A 7,073-nucleotide genomic window follows, 5' to 3' on the forward strand; every position below is an offset into this window, starting at 1 on the left:
GAGCTACTGATCTCGCAATTTTTGTTGTGATAATGAAGACTTCAAGAGACTCTGAGACTCCCTCCGCAACAGGAGGAAGTCGGACCATCGAAAATATACGTGGTGGTTATTTTCACACTGAACGAATGGGCAGGCACTCCCAAGACCCAACGATCTTGACACAAGCACTTCAAAAGTCCATTTTCGTATTTTCCCTTTCATCACCCTGAAGTGCGAACTCGCTTTGCAATTATGCGAAATGAAACATGATGAGGTACACGTCGGTTAAGCTGAGCAGACAATTCCTACGGAAGAAAAAAAAAAAAACTCCCTCAATTTAAACCGCTTGATGCTTCATGAAGGTTCTACCATGATGTCAGCTTGCCCTTTGGTTTTCTTGTTGGTTTCATCCCGAGTATGAATGCGGTCTTTGAATGCGAAACCCAAAGAGGGTCTTCAAGGGATTTCGTTGTGCTGCCATCACATTCTTTCCATATTGCCCTTCGGTGGCCAATAAGGAGCAAGGACTGCACAATGACAAATGTGCGGGACACTTCATTACATTACTCCCAATTAAATATCTGTCCTCAGCCACGTTAGTCATCTCCGTGTTCGCCATTCATACTAATTAGTGCTCGTCTTGCACGCCGCGCGCTGGAAAGAGGACATTTCAATATCCTATTAAGCCATTTCAAGATAGAGCTCTTGATTGGCATTCACTTTAAATGCGGCGGAGGAATGAATTAGGTTTGCCGCTTGGCGTTTTCTTTTCGCGAGTCGAGTTCAAGTCGTGTTATTACACACGGAATAATCAATTCTGCTTCCATCTGATTTTAAACCGGCTTCTTCGTCGTCAAAGTGCAGCTGTTTGGAGTCATTCGTCGAAAATTAAAGAGTGTACGTTTGGCGGCGTAAAAATCAGAACCGCCGCATTGAGCGAGCGATTTGGATACACGTCTTCATTCCGCGTGGCAGTTTTGGTGTCCGGGAAAGGACTGTGTGAAATTTTAATGATTTGCTGATTTAAAGCGGTGTAAAGTGGCTCCTCTGAGCTGTCGTTCGCTCTCGGAACGTAAATGAAAAGCACATGCGCGTACACACGCACACACGCAGAGTCTCTGAAAGTCTTCAATATTTATTCCATTGCCACCAAGCATTAATTACCTTCCATTTTGACAGGACATCTGTTATTGCAGAAACGTTGGCTCGAGAGAAAACATATGCGTCTCCTGCGGTTGTGTACGCACTCTAAATGGTGCCGTGTAATGAGTTTTTAGTAATGAAATTTCAATGTAGGATGATGAATAAGCTCTCAGCGAGAACAAAGTCAATTATTCTGCAAGCAAACATTTCTTTGTGTGCTTAATAGGAAAAAAAAATAAAGGGAAGGATTTGTTTTTACACGAGGAGCTTGAGAAAGCATATTGAGATCACCAAGTGGTATGTTTTCAATCCTGGCCGAATGCTCTTTCAAGGGGGGGGGCACAAAGTGGACGTCTCTTTACCTTAGCCGGGACGCGTATGTTGCCCAGCCTCGGACGAAAGTGTGCTTGTTTGAAAGCAGTACAGCGTTGGGCCGATTTCTCCCTCCAGTCTCTTCTCTTTAGCAAGTAAAAGGCACGCTCCATTAAAGTCTGGAGATTAACTTGCTCTGTCGAAAACCGTCCACTTTTTTGCCCCTGATGAACTCCTCCCTTTGTTTTGGCAGTGTGCTTTGCGGGGCCATTATCTCGCTGCACAAAGAAGACTTTTCCACTCATTTTGACGGTCAGATCGGTGTCACCTTCAGTCTGAATGCAATCTTCGGAGCCAAAACTGAGCAGAGACATTCGGCGCTATTTATTGTTTCAATAACAACACCCGTCGGACACACTCTATCATGAGTTCCAATACTTTTGCTCCCGAATTGTTCAAATGAAAGCTGCGAATCTCTTTGAGGTGTCAAACCTAAATGCAAAAATAAAGGAATTGGCCTCAGCGGGGTCCACCACTTTTTTGAGGGGTGTGTCGACGTGATGTCATCATCACAGCGCATTAGCGCACAAGAAACGTCGGCAAAGCAGCTTGAACAAGTCCTTGTTTATGCCTCATACGTTTTCTGTAATCACAGTAATGACGCCGACGCCTCTGTAGTATCAAAGACAGGTTATTCTATTTGATCCACTGTGGCCCGGCTCACTAATGCCTGTCACCGGCCATATTCCTGTGTTTATATCATGGGAGGAGGACTCCTCATGCATATGTAATGCCCTCCAGCGCAACTGAACACTCAGCATGAAATGAAATAGTGCTCCGCTTAGACAAATCTAAATCTGCATATGGCCCGTTGCATACAAATGTATACGGGCGGAAAAACCTGCAGGCTCCTTCAAAACCAGTCCGATATCAGATATTAAGGACTAGCTTGTTGTGTGGTGTTGAACGTGCTCACTTGATATCTGTTGTGTTTCTCTCTTTGCGTGGCAATAAAATACACATTTTAGATAGGCAGGGGAGGGGGGGGAAAATGACATTTTGCCAATGCACATTTACAGACAATCGTGTTTCTTGGCTGGCAATCACATCAGGCTCTGAGCATCGAGACAGACACTATGAACACAGTGCACTTTTCCCAGCTACATTAAAATAACTGCATTTTCTCTTCCATGCTCCAATAACTGAAGAAAGGAGCTTGATTTGTTTTCCCCCATGGCTGCAAATCTCATTTTTATAGCGGCCCGATAATATGTGCAAACCAATTCCAAATCCACTTTTCCAGTCTACTTTTCCATTATCACAATAAAATTGGGGCTCTTTTTTTCTTTTTTTTTTTCTATTTCACAACGGCTGAATGTTGAAACACATTAAAACGGCTCGGAGAATAGCCCTGCCCTCTTGAACGTTGTCTTTTGAATTAAATGTCAACAAAGGTGTAAAACTAAATGTAACCTCATCTCTGGCGGAATATAAATGTGTCACTGTTCTGATAGAGATGAGATGTCCGACGCAGAGAGAGTGGGGCTCATCTGCGTGCTCATAAATTAATAAGAGAGGGTGTCTGCACTTGAGTGACACATCTTTGATTTGCAGCAAACAGTTCATTTCAATCCGTGCTATAACTCCTCACGGCATCTTGCTTCCCCTCAAAGTCATTTGGGGAGGGAAGTAATATGCCAACATCTAATAAGCGAAACTTATTTGCTAATGCAAGGCGAAGCGGAATCGTGGCGACGTAGCGTCATTTAAATCAACCTCATTTAACGAGTCAAAACAAATTGCTGATGGCGCCGATGATAATATTTCAATAATGTCAGTGATTTCTGCTGCTTAATTATGCCGGAATGCATGCAAATCTATTCAGGGTCACACTACGCATTATTTTTCACAATTTAAATTTAGCATTGCCCAGGTATCTTAATAACACGTATGTGATTTTCTTTTTTTTTTTTCTTCAAAATCCCCCCAAGGATCAAGAATGACATTACAATTCACCCATTTTCTCGCTTGGAGCCTGTTTAGACAGACCAGTATTGTCTCACGCAAATAAGCCACTGCTCAGTTGACTGCTAACCGATGACAAGTACCGCTTATGTTGCCATGACGATTTTATGAGCGACTACAAGCTCAGAGTGAGAAGGAAAAAGTGACCGGAAAAGTTTGAAGATGGATTGTATTTTCACTCGTGGAGGCAGCTTGGGCTGCCTTGCTCAATGGGTCAATGCTAAAGGTGCCCGAGCTCTAGGGGGTGCCACAAAATCACGAGGAAAAACAGTATATTAAAGCTAGCTATTACTATTAACGCTTACAAATGTAAACAAACAGAAATTAATATGACCACAATTGTTACTATTTAAGCCATAGTGAAGAGAGTGTGACGTTAGCTTTTGAAAGACAAGTTATTTTTTTAGCTGTGCGTGCTTCTGACCTGTCAACGCTATGACACGGAGTGCAGAGGCCACTTTGTGAAGTGGATAACACGGGAGATGCTAGAATGATTAGATTTGAATTCAAACGTCAAGAACGACTGTTTTTGATACCACCGGCAAAAGAGAATGACAACATGCAACTCAAGGACAAGAGACACAACTTTATCCATCACTAGCTTAACAATAGAACTCGCCGATATCGTCAAACATGAAATAATCTGCATGTCAGTTATGGATTGAATTGGTAACACATTAAAATGATAGATACAACGGAAAACTACGGTGTACATTAAGTACGATTGTGAGGGTGTTAGCATGTGTCGGTTTGACTCATGGCTGTGCTACGTCAACGCGCGCACCGTATTCGATTAACGTCACGGAACTTCACGAAGAACCAATGTAGCGGGAATTTGACATTTAACAGTGTGAACTTGTATCTTATAATTAACTGTCAACTTGTATCATTGTATCAGCTCATCATGCTATCTGTAAGTGTTGCTATGCAAGTTCATTGCTATGCTAGGATGTAATTTTCCTGTACGTCAGGCTTTGACCCCTCCCAAGAAGATAAAGATGGTATAACAGGGGACATTAATACATTTCAGCAAACACATAGGCACCAAAATCAATGTGTGTGTTGCTCAGAATTTGATGATTAAATATGTTGACTGACATATACAGTATCTTTCAAAAGTGAATCATCACAGTTACATCACGACTACACTGGTAGCTGCAAACACATTGAAATTAAAAACAAAAAAAAACTCGCATAAGTATATACAGTATAAATTTGATTTCATTCTCTGAGTTGTTTTTCATTTGTCAGTGAAAATAAATGTTATTATCACTCCAATATCATTTGGAAATGATCAATTTTATATGTCTTGACTTCCATCTTGCTGATAACAAACAGGCTCATGACACCCGATGACATGCTTTACATTCAGTCAGACTCGATTTGCTTGATTTTTGGCCACAACTTGGAACTCGCTTGCAAATAATTTTTACTTCAAGTTATTTTAAGGTCAGGTTACTTCACATTGTGAATTTAATCGCCTGACACGGCTCAGTGTCGACGAATAGAAGCCTCGACCCCTTTTACCATCTCTCTTGGAAAGCTGTCATTTCCATTAGTGTAGAGCCGCCAGTGCTCTGACAAACTCTCTCAACTCGCTTCGATTGGACATGCATTGGACTGTGTCCTTAAAGTCTTCATAAATGACAGCACTTTCTGAGGCACGATTGGCTTCGCAGTGCTGGTGAAAGCAATCGGTACACTGTGTGTACTGTCGAGTGGGCAAGCTTCTCTATCATTGCCATTTGGAATACTTCTTCACAATTAGGCGTCAAAACCTGAGCAGGTTCATGTAGATTTTACATAAATGGAACAAATGATAGAGTACGTAGTTAGCGGAGTTAAACCAAGAACTGGATGGATGAGCAAATGGATGGTTGATGCATGGATGGATGACAGACATTGTTTCCACTTTCATAAGCAGTTTTTTTTTTCAATTTGCCGCCATGTGCGCTCTGATTGGAAAAAAGTAAGGCAGCCTCAATAACAATGAAGCACGAATATTAATTAATCCACAACCAAACGTTCTAAGAATGGAATTATGGTTAGTTCAATTCAACTCATAGGATTATTCCCGCATTGTCACGTTAGCAATGATCTTGCATCCCCTCAGTTACCTTAGCATTCCATGCTGAGAGCATTGAACAAAATGCTGTTGTCTCAGACCAAACTAACAGGCGACGTGAAATTCTATGAAAGAGAGGAGAGAGGAAAAATGGGAGTGAGATTGAACAGAGATGAAGAGCATGGGATGAAATGTTCTCACAGACAATCCATTTACTCCCCCCGCAACACACCTTGGAGATATTGAGAACCATAACAATGCAGCCGGTGCCGTTTGGGTTGCTGCTACACAGCACATAATTGCCCTGCTCTTGTTATATTTTCTATCCGGGCAACATCAATCTCTGTTGCAGCTCTTGTCAGAGCTGTCGGGAGGCTGGAGGAGTGAAGTCAGATCTCCTCTGTTGGGCTTTGGGGAAAGTGGCAGAGCGAGGATGGGGCACCATGCAAGCGGCTCACCTTAAACACTTGCTCCATCCTCTTAACATCGCACGTTACCATATGCTGACAATAACAAAGTGCACGATAAATATATCCATGTATGAATGTTAGGCGTCCCAGACCCTAATACACATTGAGATGCCACAAGATGGCGCTAAAACCCAGTCTAAATAGGAAAGTAGTACAGTTCTTGCATCAAGGAAGTAGGCTGAAGTGATACAGCTCGAGCGAGAGACAAACATTGTATGTTGGTGAGGGCTAAGTTTAACCTGGGTTGCTAGTCGAAGTTACAGAGAGTCTTCGACTCATGTGTATGTAGAGCTGGTGGGCACATGGGGTACTGATGGGGTCCATCAGTGACTAGTTAGAAAACTTTAGTACTTGTTCACAACATACAAGCACACTTTAATTCACCTGAAAGACAAAGTGTTTTGGTGCTGCTGTTTGGGTTAGCAAATGACATTGACTCAAACATCTCATAGCTCCCATGGAACACACACTCACGGTCATTAAAGGGGAAATACAGAAAACTGACTTTTGAATTGCTTGTGCACCAACGGGCTGGTTTCAGCAAGACAAGAAATAGGGTATGTGAAGTGACAAAAGCATGTTTTTAAAATGCCTGTGTATAGTTTTAAATTTTGTGCCTGTATGTGTGTTTTTTTGGGGGGGGGGGTGCATAATAGAATCCTCCAAAACACCATCTTTACATTCTATACTATGCATGAACCCCATTTATGACTTTCTCGCATTCTCTCTTTGTAAATGTTTGGTTAGCAACAGAGTTCAAATCAGTATTTAAAGTCTATGGGGAAAAAAAAAAAAAAACTACCTTCATTTTCCTGAAACCTCAAGCATTTATTAGTCTGAAGTGAATGATGTACCGGGCAACTAATTGAGGCATGGCATCTATTAGAAGGGTGGTCATCATATCAGGAAATGAAATCAGTTTATCTTTTCTATTTTCCAGTCATTCTTTACTGCTACCTTTGCTTTTGTACTTGCCCTTGAGAGTATTTTTACACTCGGCGGTTGCTGCATTTACATAAGCAAACGCACATCTGAATACTTTTTCCATCTGTGCATATTTGCATGTGCGGCTCAGCTCA

This window comes from Hippocampus comes, unplaced genomic scaffold (assembly GCF_001891065.2).
Source record: "Hippocampus comes isolate QL1 unplaced genomic scaffold, H_comes_QL1_v1.1 scaffold82, whole genome shotgun sequence".
Taxonomy (NCBI): Eukaryota; Metazoa; Chordata; class Actinopteri; order Syngnathiformes; family Syngnathidae; genus Hippocampus; species Hippocampus comes.